This window comes from Saimiri boliviensis, chromosome 21 (genome assembly GCF_048565385.1).
Source record: "Saimiri boliviensis isolate mSaiBol1 chromosome 21, mSaiBol1.pri, whole genome shotgun sequence".
NCBI lineage: Eukaryota > Metazoa > Chordata > Mammalia > Primates > Cebidae > Saimiri > Saimiri boliviensis.
The window spans coordinates 24,387,571-24,409,488 of NC_133469.1; the positions used below are offsets into that span (position 1 = coordinate 24,387,571).

The 21,918-nt window shown below is 47.1% G+C and overlaps 1 protein-coding gene across 3 annotated transcripts in view; it reads right to left on the reverse strand.

The window, feature by feature from the left end:
* Positions 1–21,918, reverse strand: part of DGCR2 (DiGeorge syndrome critical region gene 2) — a 79,158-nt gene that overhangs the window by 56,548 nt on the left and 692 nt on the right. The gene's annotated exons all lie outside the window — the stretch shown is intronic.

A 21,918-nucleotide genomic window follows, 5' to 3' on the forward strand; every position in this document is an offset into this window, starting at 1 on the left:
TTCGTCTCAAAAAAAAAAAAAAAAAAAAAAAAATGGGGCCAGGCATGATGGCTCATGCCTGTAATCCCAGAACTTTGGGAGGCTGCAACAGGAAGACTGCTTGAAGCCAAGAGTTTGAGACCAGCCTGGGCAACACAGTGAGACCTCATCTCCACACAAAATAACAGAAAATCTGCCAGACATGGTGGCATGTACCTATGATCCTAGATTGCTTGAGCCCTGGAGGTCAAGGCTGTAGAGAGTTACGATTGCACCACTGCACTCTAGCCTTGGTAACACAGTGAGACCCTGTCTCTTTAAAAAAAAAAAAAAAAAGAGCCAAGGCAGGCAGATCACAAGGTCAAGAGATCAAGACCATCCTGGCCAACATGGCGAAAACCCATCTCTACTAAAAATACAATAATTAGCTGGGTGTGGTGGCACTCGCCTGTAGTCCCAGCTACTCGGGAGGCCGAGGCAGGAGAATTGCTTAAAAAACTGGGAGGCAGAGGTTGCAGTGAGCTGAGATCATGCCACTGTACTCCAGCCAGACGACAGAGTGAGATTTCATCTCAGAAAAAAAAAAAAAAAAAAAAAAGATAAAAAGGTAATTTGTTATAAATATACCACAATTTAAAAAAGAAATGAAATACTGACACATGCTATCACACAGATGAACTGCGAAAACAAAATGCTAAGTGAAATAAGCCAGACACCAAATACATGCTGCATGATTCCAACGGTATAAAATGCCTAGAATAGACAAATCTATACAGACAGAAAATTGATTAGCAGTTGCCAAAGGCTGTGAGGAGGGGAATTGGGGAGTTATTGTTTAAAAAGCATAGAATTTCTGTTTGGGATGATACAAAAAGTTCTGGAAATGGGTAGTGGTGCTGGCTGTAGAACATGCTGAATGTTCTTAAAGCCACCAAATTCTGCACTTGAAAGTGGTAAATCGTATATTATGCGTATTTTACCAAAAAAAAAAAAAAATCTTAAAAAAATACAGAGGCCAGGTGCAGTGGCTCATGCCTATAATCCCAGTACTTTGAGAAGTCAAGGTGGGAGGATCACTTGAGTCCAAAAATTCAAGACCAGCCTGGGCAACACAGCCAGACCCTGACTCTACAAATAAAATAAAACAAAAATTAGCCAGTTCTGGTGGTGTCCTGTAGTACTAGCTACTCAGAAGGCTGAGGCAAGAGGATCTCTTGAACCCAGGAGTCCAAGGTTACAGTGAGCTACAACTATGCCACTGTAAACCAACTTGGGCAACACAGTGAGGCCCTGTTCTTAAAAAAAGAGACACACAGAGAGAAAGAGAATCCCAAGCATATGTCCCATTAGCTGTTAGAGCAATGATGTCATCACACATCAAGTAGTCTCTGGAAACGCTACCTTATGCTTGTGAGAATGAGAGAAAGACAAATGACCCCTTGGTATTATGAAAACAGTTTGACCTCACGGAGCCCCTAAAAGGGTCAGGGAACCCCCAGAGACCCTTGGGTACACTGGAGAGCTACTGCTTTAGGCTACGCAACACCTGGGAATTAGTGGATTCATGCCCTGTAGAAATCCACGAGTCTCTGCAATACAGATTCTTTCTCTAGATTCAATTTCTTCTTTGTCAGCAAGCCTTAGCCTTGTTTTAAATTATGTAAACTGAGCTGTCTCAAATTACTATGTGAAATTTAGTAGGCTGCATAAATTGTTTAGAATTGATTTCTCCTCAACATTTGCCCACAAAGAACAAGAGGGAGACAGACTACTAGCAGAAGCACACATGTCCACAATTACATCACTAAGAAAATCAAAACACTTCCAGCAAAGAAATGCAGGATAAATTCCAGCCCATCTCCTCCCACTACTCACAGCCAACTAGGACAGGTCTCCACCAGAGTGGTCTGAGACCCGTCGGATACAGACTCCTACACTGGGGCAGGGGCCACCCATGCCCTGCTGGAGTGCCCAGTTCAGAAGGTCCCAGCGTCCCTGGCAGGCCTGCTCACACCTGGGCAGGAAAGCCTCACTGCACAGACATTCTGCCTTGGAAAGAGCTAGCAGCTGCTTCCCAGTGGCGCTTTCCCATGGATCACTTCACCCACCAAACAAGGTGCTACTAGGAAAGGGAGATTTGTCCAGCATCACACTTCAAAGCAGCAGCAGAGGGGAGAAGGTCTGAAAGCCAAGGGGTGGTTGGGCTACTGTAACAGGTGACCATGCAGCCCAAGGAGACCAGAGCTGTGGATGTTGGGTTCTGCCCTGGGCCAGTCATCTCTTCTCCAGATGACCTCAAGAGGAGACAGAGGGCCAGGCGCAGTGGCTCATGCCTGTAATCCCAGCATTTTGGGAGGCCAAGGCAGGCGGATCACCTGAGGTCGGTTCGAGACCAGCCTGGACAGCACGGCGAAACTCCACCTCTACTAAATATACAGAAATTAGCAGGGCACGGTGACCTTAGTCTCAGCTACTCAGGAGGCTGAGGTAAAGAGAATTGCTTGAACCCAGGAGGCAGAGGTTGTAGTGAGCTGAGATCATGCCACCCACGGCACACCAGCCTAAGCGACAGCGTGAGACTCCGTCCCAAAAAATAAAAAATAAGGCCGGGCGTAGTGGTTCACACTTGTAATTCCAGCACTTTGGGAGGCCAAGGCGGATGGATCATGAGGTCAGGAGTTCAAGACCAGCCTGGCCAACGTGGTGAAACCCCGACTCTACTAAAAATACAAAAAAATTAGCTGGGTATGGTGGCATGCGCCTGTAGTCCCAGGTGCTGGAGGCTGAGGCAAGAGAATTGCTTGAACTCCAGAGATGGAGGTTGCAGTTAGCCGAGATCGTGCCACTGCACTCCAGCCTGGGCGACAGAGCAAGACTCCAACTCAAAAAATAAATAAATAAATAAATAAATAAAATAATAAAACAAAAAATAAAAAAGGGGACAAGGACCACTGTTGACAGCACAAATAACTAAAAGACAAAACAGAGGGCATATTGCTCAGTGACCTTCTTTTTTTTTTTTTTTTTTTTTTTTGAGACGGAGTTTCGCTCTTGTTACCCAGGCTGGAGTGCAATGGCACGATCTCGGCTCACCGCAACCTCCGCCTCCTGGGTTCAGGCAATTCTCCTGCCTCAGCCTCCTGAGTAGCTGGGATTACAGGCACGTGCCACCATGCCCAGCTAATTTTTTGTATTTTTAGTAGAGACGGGGTTTCACCATGTTGACCAAGATGGTCTCGATCTCTTGACCTCGTGATCCACCCGCCTCGGCCTCCCAAAGTGCTGGGATTACAGGCTTGAGCCACCGCGCCCGGCCCAGTGACCTTCTAAATGGAGGGGTCACCTCTGTCCTGAGGCAAGAGAGTGAAGAATAAGGCCTCAGAGATGGGTAACATCTGAGCCACCAGGGCCATGGGGCAGGCCTCTGGCAAGTGCCCACCCTGAACAAGGGCCGCCCAGTGAGGAAGGATGCGATGCATGTTCTGGAAAGCACACTGTACTTGGGGGTCCCAGAGGGACTTCGGGACCAGATAGCTTCACGGGATGTGCTATGACTCCAGGAAGGGACACAGCTGGCGATGGAGGAACATGTCATTAGAACACCAATCTGCAGCAACACAGAGGACAGGCTTGGGAGGGCAGAGCTAGGAAGTGAGGAAAGGCATTCCAAACAGTGCACAGACCATTCCAGAACAAACTGTGATCGTATCATAAACTCCCTGCCTTCTCTACAGGGCTCAAATGCCACCTGCCCTTTTATGGGGTCCAAGGGCCACCTCTAGCCTTCCCACAAAGCCCCACATCCAGGTTCTTGGGGGTCCTGGCTCACCAGTCCCTGCAGCTCTCCCCTGCAGCCCGTCTAGCCCCTTCCCATCGCTGCCACTGCCCCATAGCACCAGCAGGCCAGTATGCAACCTCCCCACCCCTACAGCTTCCTGGAACCACACAGGGAGATTGGCTTGGAAAGAGGCCCCAGAGATCCGTCAAACAGCAGGCTTCAGTTCCTGGTCCATGCAACCCCACTCAGCCTCGCTGGACTGGCCCTGCCTAGCCCTCCTGACTTACTTCCACAGCAGTCATGAGGCCCAAAGGAGAAAATCACTCCAACAATGCTCAGCTGCTGAAGTTTCACATATGCCACCCCTAGGAACAATCCTGGGAGGTTTTCTGAACAGGTAAATGCTCTGAGAGATACCCACAGGGGCAAAGAGAGGATGGGAGGCAGAACCATGGCCAGGGGCTCTGTGCAGCTTGACCTGCCACTGCATCTCAGCAGCAAGGCACAATGAAAACTGCTGCTACCTGAAGGCCTGGGCATCCTCTGCACAGGCAGCCACAAGGCTGCAGCACCAAGGATGCCAGCATCTGAACCTCAAGCTGCAAGGAACTCAGAGACCAGCCAGCTCCTCACCCACAAGGGCCCAGAGTTCAAAGGGGAGCAAGCCATGCGTGGGTCATGGAAAATGACAGGACTGGAAGTTTCATTACCAAAACGTGAAGGAGGACGAGGCTGTTCTAGATTTTGAAACTCCCATCTAGCCCAGCCAGCTCACTTCTCAGAGGGACTGAACCACCTGCTGAGTGTCCCACATCAAGTTGGCAGCAGCAGAATGGGCACCAGAGGCCAGGCTGTGGGCTCTTTCACCCAAATCCCCATCCCTGAAGCCACACGGGGCTCTAAGTTCTGACTCCTCAGAGGACCAGGTCCAAACTTTCCAGTTTTGAGCCATTTCCTTCATTGAGACAGCACTCAGTGGAGCCTCTGGGGGCTGGCTGCACAAAGCCCGGGGATACCAGAGCCCCATCACCACTTTGGCGCAGAGCCAAAGATGTCCCAACATACTGTACTTTTTTTTCTTACCAGTGGCCAGTTACTAGAACAAAATATTTTAAACCTGCAAACACTGCTGCTGTGGTTTTGATATATGCCCGCCACTTCTTTGATGTGGCTCCCTAAATGGCAGTAGCTCCCCAAACACATAACCACTCCTCCCCTGGACCTGGAGCTCCTGACACCCCGTCACTACCACTGGAGGCAGGTGGCCAGCTCTCCTGTGACAGTGGAGAGGGAGTTAGGTTGCCAAGCACTAGGGGAGTGCCAGCCACTTTCTCCCACAGACCAAGGGGTCACAACACTGACATTGGGGAACACCACACCAGAACAAAGTGACAAGGCCTATGCTTTAGCAATTATTTCTAATAAATAACAAGCATTTTCTACCTCCAGGAGATGAAGTGACCACCTGCTACCATCTATCTGTAGCTGCTATCCATCCAAAACACTGGCTCATCTGTTCCGCCCTGTGGCTTCTCCTTAGGCAGATGTTTAGGGAAGAAGGCTCTGTTTAAAATAAGTTATCCTAGAAAAGGAGGGAAGGTCCTAAGAAAAAGGAAGTGATCATGTAAGATGAAAGAAGAGACAGGCAGGTCCGTCAAGCATTATCTATTCCATGAGTGACATTTTCAAGAAAAGAACAGCAACCTGCAATCAGTCTTTATTTCATGGGAGTTTGGGCAGGAGAAGCTACACATTTGGGAATAAGATCAGGACAGGAGGGTGAGACAGAAGTGGAGTGAAGCTATCTCGCATCTGATGTAAACATCAGCCAGCAGTTTCATACAACATTCGTACCACACTTCGATCACAGTCACAGAATAGCACAGCCAATTTCTCTAAGAGAAAGAACAGCTGTAGCAAAAGTAGATTCCTGAATACTTATTTTCCATCTGCTAGGCAGTATATCAAGTGCTTAGAATACATTATTACAAATCCTTAAGACAACTTATTTGCTCCTTCCATGACCACCACCATATAACTCTTTGGGGCTGGTGCTGAGAGGTACACAAGTGAGAAGGGCAAGACAAGAAACACAAGGTGTCTGCCCCCAGGAAGCTGATTCTACTAGCGAAGAAGAAGATCTTTGAAACCTTGGGGTAGGCAAAGATTTCTTTGGGCTAGGCAAAAAAAAAAAAAAAAAGAAAAAGAAAAGAAAGCATGACCATAACAAGAAAAATTGATAAATCAGACTCATTCAAAATTAAAAACATCTCTAATAAAGGGCTTAGTAAAGATATACAGACCACACTAAGCACAGTGGTTCACACTTGTAATCCCAACATTTTGGGAAGCTGAGGCAGGAGGATCACTTAAGCCCAGGAGTTGGAGACCAGCCTGGACAACATAGGGAGATCCAGTCTCTAAAAAAATTAAAATTAAAAATATTAGACAGTGCCAGGCACAGTGGCTCATGCCTGTAATCCCAGCACTTTGGGAGGCTGAGGTAGATGGATGACAAGGTCAGGAGTTCAAGACCAGCCTGGCCAAGACGGCGAAACCCTGTCTCTACTAAAAATACAAAAAAAATCACCTGGCATGGTGGCAGGTACCTGTAATCCCAGCTACTCAGGAGGCTGAGGCAGAGAATTGCTTGAATCCAGGAGGCGGAGGTTGCAGTGAGCCAAGATCGCGCTACTGCACTCCAGCCTGGGCGACGGAGCAAGACTCCGTCTCAAAAAGAAAAAAAATTAGCAATATATGGTGGTGCACACCTGTGGTCCCAGCTACCCAGTAAGGTTGAGGTGGGAGGACTGCTTGAGCCAGGGAGGTCAGGGCTGCAGTGAGCGGTGATCCCACTATAGCACTCTAGCCTGGGCAACAGAGAGACTTTAACTGAAAAGGAAAAAAAATAAAAAAGATACACAGACCAACAGAACAAAAAAGAATACAGATCCCAGAAATAGACCCACACAAATGTAGTCAATGGATTTTAATGAGAGTATAAAGATAATTCAATGGACAAAGCATAACCTTTCAACAAATGGTACTAGACAACTGGACTCTACGTATCAGAAAATGAACCTCACACTTTAGGAGGCCGAGGTGGAAGGACTGCTTGAGCCCAGGAGCTCAAGATCAATCTGAGCAACAAAGTGAGATCTCATCTCTGCAGAAAAAAGTAAAAAAATTAGCTGGTGTGGTGGCAGGCACTTGTAGTGCCAACTACATGGAAGGCTGAGGCAGGAGGATCACTTGAGCCCAGGAAATCAAGGCTTCAAGGAGCTACAATTATGCCATTGCACTCCAGCCTGGGCAACAGAGTGAAACTCTCTCAAAAGGAAAAAACAAAACAAAACAAAACAAAACAAAACAAAACAAAACAAAACAAAACAAAACAAAACACCTTAGTCATCAGGGAAATGCAAGCCAAAACCACGATAGGCTATCACCTCACCCATAGGAGGGCCACTGTCAAAAAAACCAAAAACCAAGTGTTGGCAAGGATGTGAAGAATTAGAACTCTTGTACATCATCAGTAGGAATGTAAAATGATACAATCACTATGGAAGACAGCATGGAGTTTCCTCAAAAAATTAAAAATAGAATTATCATATGGTCCTGCAATCCCACTTCTGGGTATATTCCCAGAATTAACAGAAGGCAAGATCTGAAAGAGACATTCATATACCCATGTTCACAGCAGTATTACTCACAATAATTAATGTGTGGAAGCAACCCAAGTGTACACCGAATAAACAGAATGCAGTATACACATACAGTGGAATACTACTCAGCCTTAAAAAAAAAGTTCTGTCCAGGCATGGTGGCTCATGCCTGTAATCCCAGCACTTTGGGAGTCCGAGGCGGGCAGATCTCAAGGTCAAGAGATCAAGGCCATACTGGCCAACATTGTGAAACTCAGTCTCTACTAAAAATAAAAAAATTAGCTGGGTGTGGTGGTACATGCCTGTAGTCCCCGCTACTTGGGCGGCTGAGGCAGGAGAATCGCTTGAACCCAGGAGGCGGAGGTTGCAGTGAGCCGAGATGGTGCCACTGCAGTCCAGCTCGGGCAATGGAGGGAGACTCCGTGTCAAAATAAATAAATAAATAAATAAAAAGTTCTGACACATGCTACAACATGGATGAATCCTGAGGTGAAATAAGTCAAACATAAGACAAATGCTGCATGATTCTACTTATATGGAGTATCTAAAATAATCAAACTTTTAGAAACAGGAAGTAGGATGGTGGCTTCCTGGCTGGAGAGGGAGATAAAAGGGACGGGTAGTTACCCAATGGGTACTGAATTTCAGTTTTGCAAGACGAAAACATTCTAAAGATCTGTTATATAACAAGGCAAATACTCTAGCACTACTGAACTGAACACTCAATGAACTGAACACTGAATAGAGTGGCTATGATGGTATATTTTATTTTATTTTTTAAAAAATGGGGTGGCAGTGGGGCCACCTCAAAAGCACACATAAAATATGAAAGGATTTTAAAGTCCTAAGTTAAAACTGAACAAAGGAACTCCTGCAAGAAAGCAAGGCTAAAAATCTGAGCCATCTAAAAGGGGACTGACCATACAGCCCAGCAATGGGCAGGTAGCTTTGCCCAGTTCCTCCCTTGTCTAGCAGAGTGGGTCCAAACTTCAGTGTGATCACCACAGGGAGTTACACTCACAAAAGCACACTGTCCTATCATATGGGCTCTTTAAAGAACATTCAAAGGAAACATTTGCAGTCTGAAAGCTTCATTCCATACACTTATTTCAAAAACTAAACTGAGCACAAGATTTAACATACCAAAGACTCTATCCAAAAAGTAGGGTTGTAACTAGAATTAATGGAGCTATTACCTGCCAAGTGCTGATCAGGGTGCCTGACACTCAGAAATGGGGATGGGGTGGGGGTGACAAGGGTGACAGCATCTGCTAAGAACCAAGGCAGGGACTGCACGAACAGGTTGTGGAAGTGTCAGCTTCCTGAGGACATTTGTGAGGACAGAGCAGGGGTGGGCACTAAGAAGTCAGGGCTGCGGCACCTGTGGCCAGTTGAGGCTATGGGAAGATGACAAGAAAAGTAGGGTGGGGAGGTTCACATTGAAAAGGCAGGAGGAGTGCATTGGGACAAACACCTAATACATCCAGGGCTTAAAACCTAGATGACAGGTTGATAGGTGCAGCAACCATGGCACATATATACCTATGTAACAAACCTGCAGGTTTTGCACATGTATCCTGGAACTTAAAGTAAAATAAAATAAAATAAAGAGAAGGTGGAGGAAAAAGACAAGAAGGATTAGACGGAAAAAGAGCTAAAGACTTCTCCTGAAGCTGTGCAATATCACAGCATGAGCTCTATGCTGCCCAGGTTTCAAATGCCCACTCCATGACTTTAAAAGCTATGTGACCTTGGCTAAATAACTTATTCTCCCAAGCTCTGTTTCTTCATCTGTAAAATGAGGTTAATATGAATACCTCCTTCCTATAAAAAGGCATCACATCTCATGCTGCAATTACAAAGCAGAAATATGCAACAGCATTAAGCAGAATCTCCTTAGCTTTTTTGCAGGTTTTAAGCATTCTAGACCTATTTTTTTCTGTTAAGTAGTATCAGTTTTATATTCAGTTATCTGAATTTTTTTTCCTTTTAAAATACCTTTTCCTCATCTTTTACTTTCATGAACGTTTAAGAATACATCCACAAGGTTCAAAATCCACAAAGTCCGTCCATACAAAAGAAGATAATACTCTAATAAGCTTCCCAAGCTTCTAGAAATACACAGGTAGCTATGATTGCAATCACTATGTGGTGAGATCACAGAGGGTAGTCACCAGCTGGCCTGAACTGGTCACCCAAGCCCAAGGAGATATCACAGCATCAGTGTCCACACAAGATGCTGGTGCAGCCAGAATTGTGAACATCAGCAATGCTCAACCCAGTGAAAAGGCGCCCGGTCCTTAGGCAGGAGGCCCCAGGTGGTGGTACTCCACTTAGCTCCCTCTACCATACAGCTCTTTCATCTGCTTCTGGAATCACGGTGCAGGATGCAAAGCATGTGGCTTAGGACAGGAGTCCTGAGTTTCCTGTTCTTGCCTCCACTTAAAAGCTAAGTAATGCCACTAGGCAAGCTAATTAACCTCTCTGGGCCTCAGCATCCTAATCTCCAAAACGGACCTACCACCTGCCTCACTGATCACCCCTCCACAATAATGCTGTCAGGTAAAGGATATGCACAGCTATACCCAAACTCCGAGGCCAACCTCAGTCCCTGCTTCAGACAGTTCCCCCATACCACTGTATACCCAAAGACTATCAGAGCACAAGCCCATGCTATGGAAAGGTGATGCTACACACAAAGGGTGATGGCTGGTGGAATCGAGAGCCTCTTAAACAAACCAGTAAGTTCACAATGTCAACACTTGGGCCAAACAGCCCTTGAACATCTAAACCCCTTGTCTTTTTCCTTTTCTTTTTTTTTTTTTTGTCCCCTGGAAGAAACCAAAAAAGTGATTTGTCAACAGTGATTTGACAAAAGTAGGTCTCAAGAATCTCAGAAATGAAAAATTATTTTTAAAAATCCAATTGGCCAGGCTCCGTGGCTCACGCCTGTAATCCCAGCACTTTGGGAGGCTGAGGCAGACAGTTACAAGGTCAGGAATTCGAGACCAGACTGACCAACAGGGTGAACATCCCGTCTCTACTAAAAATACAAAAATTAGGCTGGGCCGGTGGCTCACGCCTATAATCCCAGCACTTTGGGAAGCCAAGGTGGGTGGATCATGAGGTCAAGAGATCGAGATCATCCTGGCCAACATGGTGAAACCCCGTCGCTACTAAAAACACAAAAATTAGCTGGGCATGGTGGTGTATGCCTGTAGTCCCAGCTACTCAAAAGGCTGAGGCAGGAGAATCACCTGAACCTGGGAAACAGGGGTTGCAGTGAGCCAAGATCACGTCATTGCACTCCAACCTGGTGACAGAGCGAGACTCTGTCTCAAAAAAACCCCCCAAAACAAAAAATTAGCTGGGCGTGGTGGCATACACTTGTAATCTCAGCTACTCAGGAGGCTGAGGTAGGAGAATTCCTTGAACTTGGGGAGGTGAGGGTGAAGGTTGCAGTAAGCTGAGATCACACCACTGCACTCCAGCCTGGTGACAGAGTGAGACTCTGGGGGAAAAAAAAAAAAAATCCAATCATTGCCTGGGCATACTGGCTCACGTCTGTAATTCCAGCACTTTGGGAGGCTGAGGCAGGTGGATCACCTGGGGTCAGGAGTTCAACACCAGCCTGGCCATCATGGTGAAACCCCGTCTCCACTAAAAATACAAAAACTGGCCAGGTGTAGTGGCTTGCACCTGTAGTTCCAGCTACTAGGGAGGCTGAAGCAGGAGAACCGCTTGAACCTGGAAGGCAGAGGTTACGGTTAGCTAAGGTCGCACCACTGCACTCCAGCCTGGGTGACACAGCAAGACTCCATCTCAAAAATAAAATTTACTTAGGAAAATAATAAAACCTGTTCAAAATTGAGATGCTTCCTTACCAATTAATATAATGAAAGAGAGGCTTGTTATAAAACTACGGTTACAGTAAATACCACTCTTAATATTATTTAATACACAAGATTTCAAATCAAAACATGGTTTTTTTGTGGTTTTGGTTTTTGAGGCAGGGTCTTGCTCTCTGGCCCAGACTGGAGTGCAATGGAATAACCTTGGCTCACTGCAACCTCTGCCACCCAGCTCAAGCGATCCTGCCATTTCAGTCCCTGCACCCGCCACCCTCCTCCACCCCATCAGTAGCCAGGACTACAGGCCTGCACCACCATGCCCAGTTAGTTTTTTGGAGAGATGCCATGTTTCCCAGGCTGGTTTTGAACTACTGGGCTCAAGCAATCAACCCACCTCAGTCTCCCAAAGTGCTGGAATTTTAGGTGTAAACCACCCTGCCCTGCCTCAACATAGTTTTGAACCTAATTGTGTAACAAACACATAGAAGAGAAAGAGAGAATTAATCCAAGTAGCTTTTGAACCCAAGTCTCTTGAGTATATACCATCATTCTGAAAACACAAAGGGTTAAGAAAAAAAAAATTAAACCCTACTTAGTAGGTCTGCTATGACCAGTGGTATGAATGCAGCTTCTGAAACTATTCTGTGTACAGTGTAAGCCTAAGCAAATGAGTAAACCTATAAACCTACTGATGCTGTTGGGACCCAGGGCTCTCACTGTAGAAAACAGGAGAAACGAACATGAAACAGAGAAAGCAAGCAAGACCCTGTCAAGCTGGATTGGAACTAAATAAACAGTATGGGCCAGGCGCGGTGGCTCATTCCTGTAATCCCAGCACTTTGGGAGGCCGCAAGGCAAGCAGATCATGAGGTCAAGCGATCGAGACCATCCTGGCCAACATGGTTAAACCCTGTCTCCACCTGTCTCTACTAAAAATACAAAAATTAGGTGGGCGGGGTGGCACGTGCCTATAGTCCCAGCTGCTTGGAAGGCTGAAACAGGAGAATTGTTTGAACCCAGGAGGCAGACGTTGCAGTGAGGCAAAATCACGCCACTGCACTCCAGCCTGGCAACAGAGCAAGACTCTGTCTCAAAAAACAAAAAACAGGCCAGGCTTGGTAGCTCACGCCTGTAATCCAAGCATTTTGGAGGCCAAGGCGGGTGGATCACCTGAGGTCGGGAGTTCAAGACCAGCCCGATCAACGTGGTGAAACCCCGTCTTAAAACAACAACAACAACAACAACAAAAACCAGTATGAACTTACACAAGCACAGAAATATGTGCACACACACATGCACACACAGAGACAGACATATGCATGCATGCACACACCTCTTGGCTAGACTGAAAAGATGGAGTTGCAGTATACTGTAGCAGCTAGAGATAAACACACCTACCACTAAAATCCTGGTTTCTAAATACTATCTCCCATCAAAAGGAACCAGTGCTCTATTGAAAAATGCCCTATTCCAGGCTGGAGCAATTAAGGTACAAGATGAACTTGCTAATAAGGAATGTTCAGATTGATGGGAACATGTCAGAAGGCTACATGCTCCCATCCTGAAGGGGCCAGGTGAAGGAGTTTCCACTTGCCAAGTCAATTACAATATAAGCCTCAACATGAACTATGACAGTAACCGGTTATAAACCGGTTATAATACACTGAATAAAAAGAAGACTCCATGAGTCCATACAGCTAGTAAAAAAAAAAAAAAAAAAAAAAAAAAAAAAAAAAAGGAATTTTGCAAGAGAAGGCTCTATTTTATAAAATACCAATAAAAGTAGAAAGCATAAGACAGGCCGGGCGCGGTGGCTCACGCCTGTAATGCCAGCACTTTGGGAAGCCGAGGCTTGTGGATCACGAGGTCAAGAGATCGAGACCATCCTGGTCAACATGGTGAAACCCCGTCTCTACTAAAAATACAAAAAATTAGCTGGGCATGGCGGCGCATGCCTGTAATCCCAGCTACTTAGGAGGCTGAGGCAGGAGAATTGCCTGAACCCAGGAGGTGGAGGTTGTGGTGAGCCGAGATCGCGCCATTGCGCTCCAGCCTGGGTAACAAGAGCGAAACTCCGTCTCAAAAAAAAAAAAAAAAAAAAAAAAAAACAAAAATTAGCCAGGCATGGTTGTGCATGCCTGCAATCCCAGCTACTACTTGGGAGGCTGAAGTAGGAGAATCATTTGAACACAGGAGGCGGAGGTTGCTGTGACCTGAGATTGTGCTAGAACATTCCAGCCTGGGAGAGACTCTATCTCAAAAAATTATAAAATTAAATAAAATATAAAAAATCCATGTTAAACTTCCTAAACTTGCTAACTGTACTACTGTGGTTATAGGAGAACGGCCTTATCTTAGAAACATCAGACTTAGCAATGAAGGGTCATGATGTCTGCAACTTAAATAGTTCTGCAAAAAATAGTGTGTGTGTGTACACACTGGGATATATACATATAAACACAGAGAGCAAGTGCACGTGCAAATGTGTGCTCGGTTGTGTTAACGGGCAAATTACCTGAACAGCATACAAGAGTTCACAGTACTATTCTTGCACTGTTACATAGGTTTGAAATGTTTCTAAAGTAAAAAGATTTCTAAAAAAGAATGAGTTAGGCCAGGTGCAGTGGCTCATGCCTGTAATCCCAGAACTTTGGGAGGCTGAGGCAGGTAGATCACCTGAGGTCAGGAGTTTGAGATTAGCCTGGGCAACATGGTAAAATCCCGTCTCTACTAAAAACACAAAAATTAGCTGGGTGTAGTGGCACACACCTGTGATCCCAGATACCTGGGAGGTTGAGGCAGGAGAATCACTTGAACCCAGGAGGTAGAGGTTGCAGTGAGCTGAGCTCATGCCACTGCACTCTGACCTGGATGACAAGAGCAAGACTCCATCTCAAAAAAAAAAAAAAAAAAAAGTTAGACAATCTTGCCCCAACCCACACCCACCTCTCCCCTCCATCTTTTGCTATCAAGAAAACAAAGAATGAAGTTATGTATGTACTGATCTACAAAGATCTCAAAACAAATTTTAAAAATTAAAAAATGTAATTCCATTTATGTAAAATATTCTATGGATGAACATCAGCAAATGTGAAAAAAAATCAACTTTATTTTTTTCTAAATTGTCCAGACAAGATCTTCCACGGCCTTGGGCTCTCTGCATGCCCCATGGCTTACGACACTGGTCTACACAGGCATCCTTCACAAATTGGGTGGATGGGGAAAGCCTAAGAGCTGCTCCCACTGCCAGGAGTGCCCAAGAAACCTCCAAGAGTTGCAGCAAAGGCCTGTCAGGGCCCCCAAGCCTCTAGCTCTTCCAGGTCCTCTTATACTAAGACCATAGACAGAGCTTTACAGGTAAACTAATTTACCTGGAGGCCCTAAGCAGCCAGTAGCAACCGCGACACCATCTGCATTAGCAGACTCAGTTTCAATGGAGCATCTGGCCAGGTCCTGTGGCCGGTCTCCTCCTGATCATCCCTAGGCTGACCTTCTGGGTCCCTCTGCTGTGACTCCTGCCCCTCATCTAGTGTCCTGGCCAGCCACAAAGAATCCTCTCCATAGCTATGCTAAGGAGAGGATTCCCAGAAAATGAGACTTCCCAGGCAAGGAAGAGAGCAGGGTCTACTGGGGAATCCTCTAGTCCAGCATACCTACCAGAGGATCTGTCCTCAGTCCTGTCCTGTCCAACAGGAAGCAGCCAATAGCTGAAAGATGACAGACTAACCAAGGAAGACAAGCTAACCAAACTGATAGCTGTCTGCCATTTTGCCAGATCAGCCAAAAGTCAGCCTACTGGGAGGAACCTGCAGTGGGGGGACAAGGACACTAAGAACAAGACCCCAGACTGACTGAAGCAATGGCTACCCCAGGCAGAAGAGGGAGATAAGGCCAAGAGGCAAGCGTGTGCAGCCCATGCACTCAGCCAACTTTTGACAAAAAAAAAAAAGACCTGCACTGTGCAAACAACCCAGGGAAGTTCTGGCCACATCCTCACACAGGGAGGTCCAGTTCTAACCCAGGTGCCAGCAAGTCCATTAGAGAGCCAGTGCTCCCTCTGTACCAGCTTGCTGAGGTCCCTCCCTCTGGGAGCCCCTCTACCCTCCACCCCAGGCGGTGCAGCTGGAGAGCTTCAGTGAGGATTCATTTTTAATGAGAAGCCACACGTGCTCTCACCTCTCAGCCTAGCTCCCATCATAGGAACAAGCTCCCACCAGGGTGGGCCCAGGCCAGCTGGCTCCACAGCCATGTCCCCTACCCCCGCATTCTATCCTCCCAAGGCGTTTTTGCAGGAACGCCACAAGGCTCTCATCCTCCTCGCCACCCCCACCAGAGGCAGCTGCAAGGCCTGCTGGCTAAAGTAGCTGTTGCTCTTTATATCAAAATATAAATAGGCATTTGTGCATTTGTTCAATAACTGATTTCTGAGTGCCCACTCTGTGCATGACCAGACCCAGGTGACACAGCATGAATGTGACAAAGAGCAAAACGTGTATGAACAATCCCAGCCTTGTCCAAAGCACCATGGCTGTTTCGGGGGCTCTCGGCAAGTCATACGCAGTCCCTCTGATCCCATGAGAACAGCGAAGAGCACTCTGTGCAGCAGACACTCCTCAGAGCCACTGCACTCTGCTGCCTCCCAAGGGAGCCCTCTCCCGAGCAATATGCCCTGTGTGCACACGACCTCACATTTCAGTTCAGGGTTCCTGAAGTCTATCTGTGATTAACTCTAGCAGCTTGCCTGATATATCAGACACTTTTTAGAATTTTAAACTTACCCGTTTTAATCCTCACAACATCTCCATTAAGTTCTATTATGACGTCCATGTTCCAAATGAGGCAACTGAGGCAGAAGTCACAGAGCAAGCAGTAGAGCAGATTGAGCCTAGACAGTGTGACTCCAGGGCTCATGCTCTAGGGCCACCACACCCAACTGCCTACACGGACCCGGATAAGAAGGCTTGATCTAATCCCAGCTGCTCCTTTTACAGACAGCTCAGTTGAGGCAAAACCAGACCTGAGTTTCCCCATCTCCCAGGTGGATGCCCAGAAGTTCCAGGACCCCTGGGTCCACAGGCCCCCCAGGCCATTCATCCTCCAACCTGGACTTGCCCAGTCAAGCCCCCCATGTCCACAATGACAGGACACACAGCTCAGAATGGCAGGATGAGATGGATAGGCTTTCACAAAACCTCCCAGGACAACTGGTAAATCATGCCAGGAACAAAAATACAATTGTTGCACAGCTATCACATAATAACCATACCTAAGCCCACGTGTCACTCTGCTCAGTGAACTAACTGTTGGCCCAAAACTGGTCTCTCAGGATTACTGAGCACACTCGCAGACTGGCAGGGAAAGAGTGGACAGTCACCAAACCTGTAGCACCCAAACATAAAAGCACATCTGATAAGGGAACAATCTAGCAGCACACCAAGGAAAAGACATCTAATTAGTCCTGAGCTTTCTACTGGGTCCTTAATGTTGTCATTGACGCACTCTAATTAGAGTCAAGAAACTACTAAATGCCAATCGGGTCCCTCCTTATGCCAAGAACCAAGAGAGGCAGCGGAATTCCCTGCCTGTAAAGGCTCAGGTCCAGCAGGGGAGAGTCAACAACTAGATCCCCTGCCATCACAGTTGAGAGGATTCACACACTAACAGATCACCTGTCATCACTGCTGAGAGGACATGCGCACGACCAGATCACCTGCCACTACTGCTAAGAGGAAACATGCAAAATAAGATCACCTCCCATCACTGCTAAGAAGACACTTGCACAACGAGATCACCTCCCACCATGGCTAAGAGGACACATGCACAACTAGATCACCTGCCCTCGCTGCTAAGAGGACACGCTCAGATAAATCACTTGCCATTACTGCTAAGAGGATCTGTGCATAACGAGATTACCTGCCGTCACTGCTACGAAGACACTTGCACAACCAAATCACCGGCCACCACTGCTAAGAGGATATAATCTCTCGGTACTCTGGGGAGTGCCTGGAAAGGAAAGGGTGGCCACAAACTATCTTGGGAAGCAGATCAGGGAAAGTGCAGCCTAACACAGCACAAACGTTCCATGGCAGCAATCTTCACTCCTCAGACAGGAACCACCAACTGAAATAATAATCCTGACATGCAGTGATGCCAGCTTGCCTCCACCTGGGCCAACCTGGGCTTTAACAATAGGGCTTCCTGCACCCTCGAGACGGTCCCATGTGACACAGGGCTTGGCACACAGCAGGTATTAGTGAGAACAATGGGGTGGGGCTAAGAGGAAGCAGCCTCTGCTCTCCGAAAGGGCTAATATTTACAAGGATAAAGGGCCATGGCGCATGCAACTTACTCTCAAATGGTTCAGAGGAAAGCACTGTGTGTGAGTACACAGATGCGCACATACACACAGAGGATGGGGGGATAAGGTAAATGAGATAAAATACCAACAGTAGGGAAGCCTCAGCAAAGGATATGCAGGTGCTCTTTGCACTCATTTTATTCTTGCAACTTTTCTGAGTTTGAAATTATTTCCAAATGAAAGGTTTCTTTTTGTCAAAAAAAAAAAAAAAAAAAAAAAGTTAAATTCATTAGTTAGTAGTTAGTGAAGGTAGGAAGTATATTATACCACTTCCCAACCAAAAAAAAAGATGGACCTGTAAACCTAAAAGCCAAATCTACCAGTGGACAAACTCTACAAAGTGTCACAGTACCAGGCTACAGAGGAAAGAACTCCCAACTCAGGAGGTTTTGCCAAGGCCAGGTGCAAGCTCATCTCTCCAGCTCCTTCTGAGCTTCAGTCACTTTGTCTTGTGATGAAAATATGCACTCTCTCCCTATTCACCAAACCCCTGTGCTACTTCACATGAAAGAAAACTCTGGACTCTAGCCCGGGTGTGGTGGCTCACACCTGCAATCCTATAACTTTGGAAGGTCGAAGCAGGTGGATCACTTCAGCCCAGGAATTCAAAACCAGCCTACGTGGCCAACAGGTTGAAACCCCATCTCTACCAAAAATACAAAATTAGCTGGGCGTGGTGGTGTGCACCTGTAATCAAAGTTACTCTGGAGGCTGACGCAGGAGAGTTACTTGAACCCAGGAGGCAGAGATTACAGTGAGCTGAGATCCCGTCACTGCACTCCAGCCTGAGTGACAGAGAGAAACTCTGTCTCAAAAAACAAACAAACAAAAACTCTGGACTCCAGAGGCAAAGTTCTATGTTCACTTCACAGCTCCCGGAGATTTTATTAGCTCAGCACAGCTGCCTCCTGGTTCCTGAGGGCAAAAGAGAAAGAACCCTAAGCTAGCAGCTAGCTCCACCTGGGTCTGAACCCACATGCTGGTGCACACCAGCTGTGTGACCTTAGACTTGCCTCTCCCAGATAGCTGTATCAGCAATAGAAGGAAGACAACCTTCTAGTCCTGTACCTCACCAAGGGGCCTGGCTGAGCACAAGCCCTGTACAGGACCACCAACCACCAGGAAAGGACCAGGGTGCACCAGCACTCAGAAGGCAATTTTTTCTCAGCTATGTATTGTAGGTTCAACATGGATAGAGCTGCGGCTCATGTTATGATTTTGTTTCACAACTAAAGATAGAAAGAAAAACAGTTTTAGAATCAGCAATCGATGCTGCCTTCTCTACACAGATGGAGAAAGGGCCAATGAGACAATATCACAATCAGTGGTCTCCAAATCCCCCCACCATCTCGCTGTCAGTTACCTCAGCAGTAGTCTCCAACCCTTCTTCCTCATCACATATCCAGTGATTATAACACACATCAGCGGTCATATGGCCAACCACAGAAGGGATTTGTGGGGTAGGTGGTTCTGTTTCTCAGACTGGAGTATCCACAGGAAAAAAAGAATCTGTACCCTCACCTAGAGGACCCCGGGACCCATCAGGACACAGAGGCAGTCTGTCGCTCCACCTAGGGTTAAGGAAACTGTTCAGAGCATAATGTGAGGTACTCCTATGGCTGGGCTGGAGACACACAGTTGGAGCGCACAGGGCCCCAGCCAGGGGTGCATGACTCGGGGAAGCCCAGATTCTTACAATGAAATCTCATCTCAGCCACTTAGCTTTATGAGTGCTCTGGATTTTAGCTTCCGCATCTTCAAATGACATTAAAATAGCATCTAGCAGGGACCTCCTGAGAGTTAACACATGTTAGTGCCTAGAACAGTGCCTGGCACATAACACACCTTCAATCAATCAAGTTCAAATGTGCATTTAAAAAAAATTGGTATCCTCACATGATGGAAAAAAGAAAGAAAAAATAATTGGGCCAGGCACAGTGCTTCAGGCCTGTAATTCTAGCACTTTGGGAGGCCAAGATGGGTGGACCACCTGAGGTCAGGAGTTTTAGACCATCCTGGCCAACACAGTGAAACCCTGTCTCTAATAAAACTAGAAAAATTAGCTGGGTGTGGTGGCTTGTTCCTGTAATCCCAGCTACTCAGGAGGCTGAGGCAGAATTGCTTAAACCAAGGAGGTGGAGGATGCAGTGGGCTGAGAACAGGCCACTGCACTCCAGCCTGGGCAACAGAGCAAGACTCCATCTCAAAAAAAAAAAAAAAAAACAAAAAAACACGGATGAAAGGTCACATACAGGAAGCACTCACTGCCCTGCAACTACATGAAAGGCCTTCCACCCTGCCCTGAACCAGATAGGAGGCCCAAGTGGTTTGGCCTCATCTTCAGGGACCCCACCAGGCAAGAGTCAGAAGACAACCTCCTGAGAAGTGAGCTCTGACTGGTGCCTTCCTCAAACCCAAGTATGCTTTTAAGGCTGGGATTCCCACAGAAAGAATGCAGACTAAGACCAGAGTAGCCCCAGCCTCTCCCAATCACCAGCCAGGCAGATCCCTAAGGCACTCTCAGGAAGGACACATGGTGAATGTGTGAAGAGGCACATGTGGGCACAGAAGGAACACATCCGGCCCAGAGACCTGCCCTCACTCCCCAGCCAAAGCCAGGGAGCCAGCTGCAGTTCCCTGGGTTCTGCAGGGCAACTCAAGGCACCTCCAAGGGTATCTGCAATGTTCTCATCTGGAGAGTCATGGAATCAAAAGAATAATTTTGCTCCCTCTACCAGAGCCACCCACCCACGCCCTACTCAAACTTCAGTGTGAGGTCTCCTGGGACGCCCTCCCTGCTTCACGGGTACAAACAGATGACCACCTCCACCCATCTCTGGGTCCCCACACTCAGGGGTATTCAACACACAGGAGCGTGACAAGTGACTTATACCTGGCCTCTATTTCTACACCAGGCACTCCTAAAGAGAGATGCTTGTTCTCTTCACTTGGATTCCCTAGTGACAGGCAAGCAGCAAGCTCTCACAGATACTTTCTCAGTTGCTGCTGGCCAATTGGCAGAATATGTGAACAGACTGGCAAGGAAAAAGGAGTTGGGGACGTCAGTCACCTCCATCACCCAGGCAGGAGATGCTGGGCCTGGAACCAGAGTCACCCTAAAGAAGCCAGGCACAATAGGGCCTCACCTCTGAGCCCAGTGACCTCATCTGCACAACTGGGACTCAGGAATCAGAAAACTATGACCTACTACCTCTCTACAGGTACACACAAGTTTTCTAAAGAAGTTAATCACAAGAACCCACAAACCCATCGGCTCTGACCTCCAAGAGTCTATATGATACCCTCCTCCACAGGCATCCCTTTTCCTGACTTCTGTTCTTACCAAGCCCACCCCACAACCAGTCATCCCGCTGTCAAGAGAGCAGCCAAAAGCAGTGAGCAACCAGGTCTACTTGGGAAGCCCAGAGAAGCATCACTGAATTTGTCCAGGTTGAGAGTGGGTCAGGGCCTTGGCCACCAGGTAGACACTAAGGAGGCGGCAGACATTCCATACAGATGACACAAGCCCAGAGCCAAGAGGTGCGGTGTATCTGGGCTGGGAGCCTGGCTAGGGCACAGGACAGGGCCACATACCCCGGGCTCCCACACCCAGGCTTGATAATGCTCACAGAAGATGGCCCCGGCACTTCGGCCTTCATGGGACCTTTTCTCCCATGAAGAAATACTGAGAGTATTAAATAACCATTAAGAAATACTGAGAGTCATGCTTTTTCACTCTATTAGTATAAAGACGACTGTATTAATATAAATATACATATGAATACATTTTCTTTGACCTAAAAGTTCCTTTTTTTTCTGATTTAAAAAAACAAAGTAATATTTGCAGGCCACTAAAAGTACCACCAGGATTCCTCTGCCTGATGGATACATTGGCCCTGCATTAAGGAGTTTGATTTTTTTGGTGCAGTTCAAGGGAAGGAGAGGTACATTGAAATAGGTAGAAAAGGGTCTCCTGGTTGCCACGGTTCTGATTCCCCACCACAGACATAAGAACACACTAGCTCCGAGGGGAGTTCCAAAGCATGGACTCATTCATCACATACACGCAGCACCCTAAGGGCCGGGCACAGTGACGGTGTCTCTGCTCCCAGGACGCTCGCGCAGGCCACACGACGCTAGGCGGACTCCTGGTGCCTCCTCTGGACCGGGTGTGAGCCGAGGACTTCAGTGTAACGCCTCACTGAATGACAGTCAGCCACAGTCACCGCTGTCCAGCCGAGGAGTTTCCAGGACTGAGAGGCTGGCACTAGGCCACTGCTGGGAGGA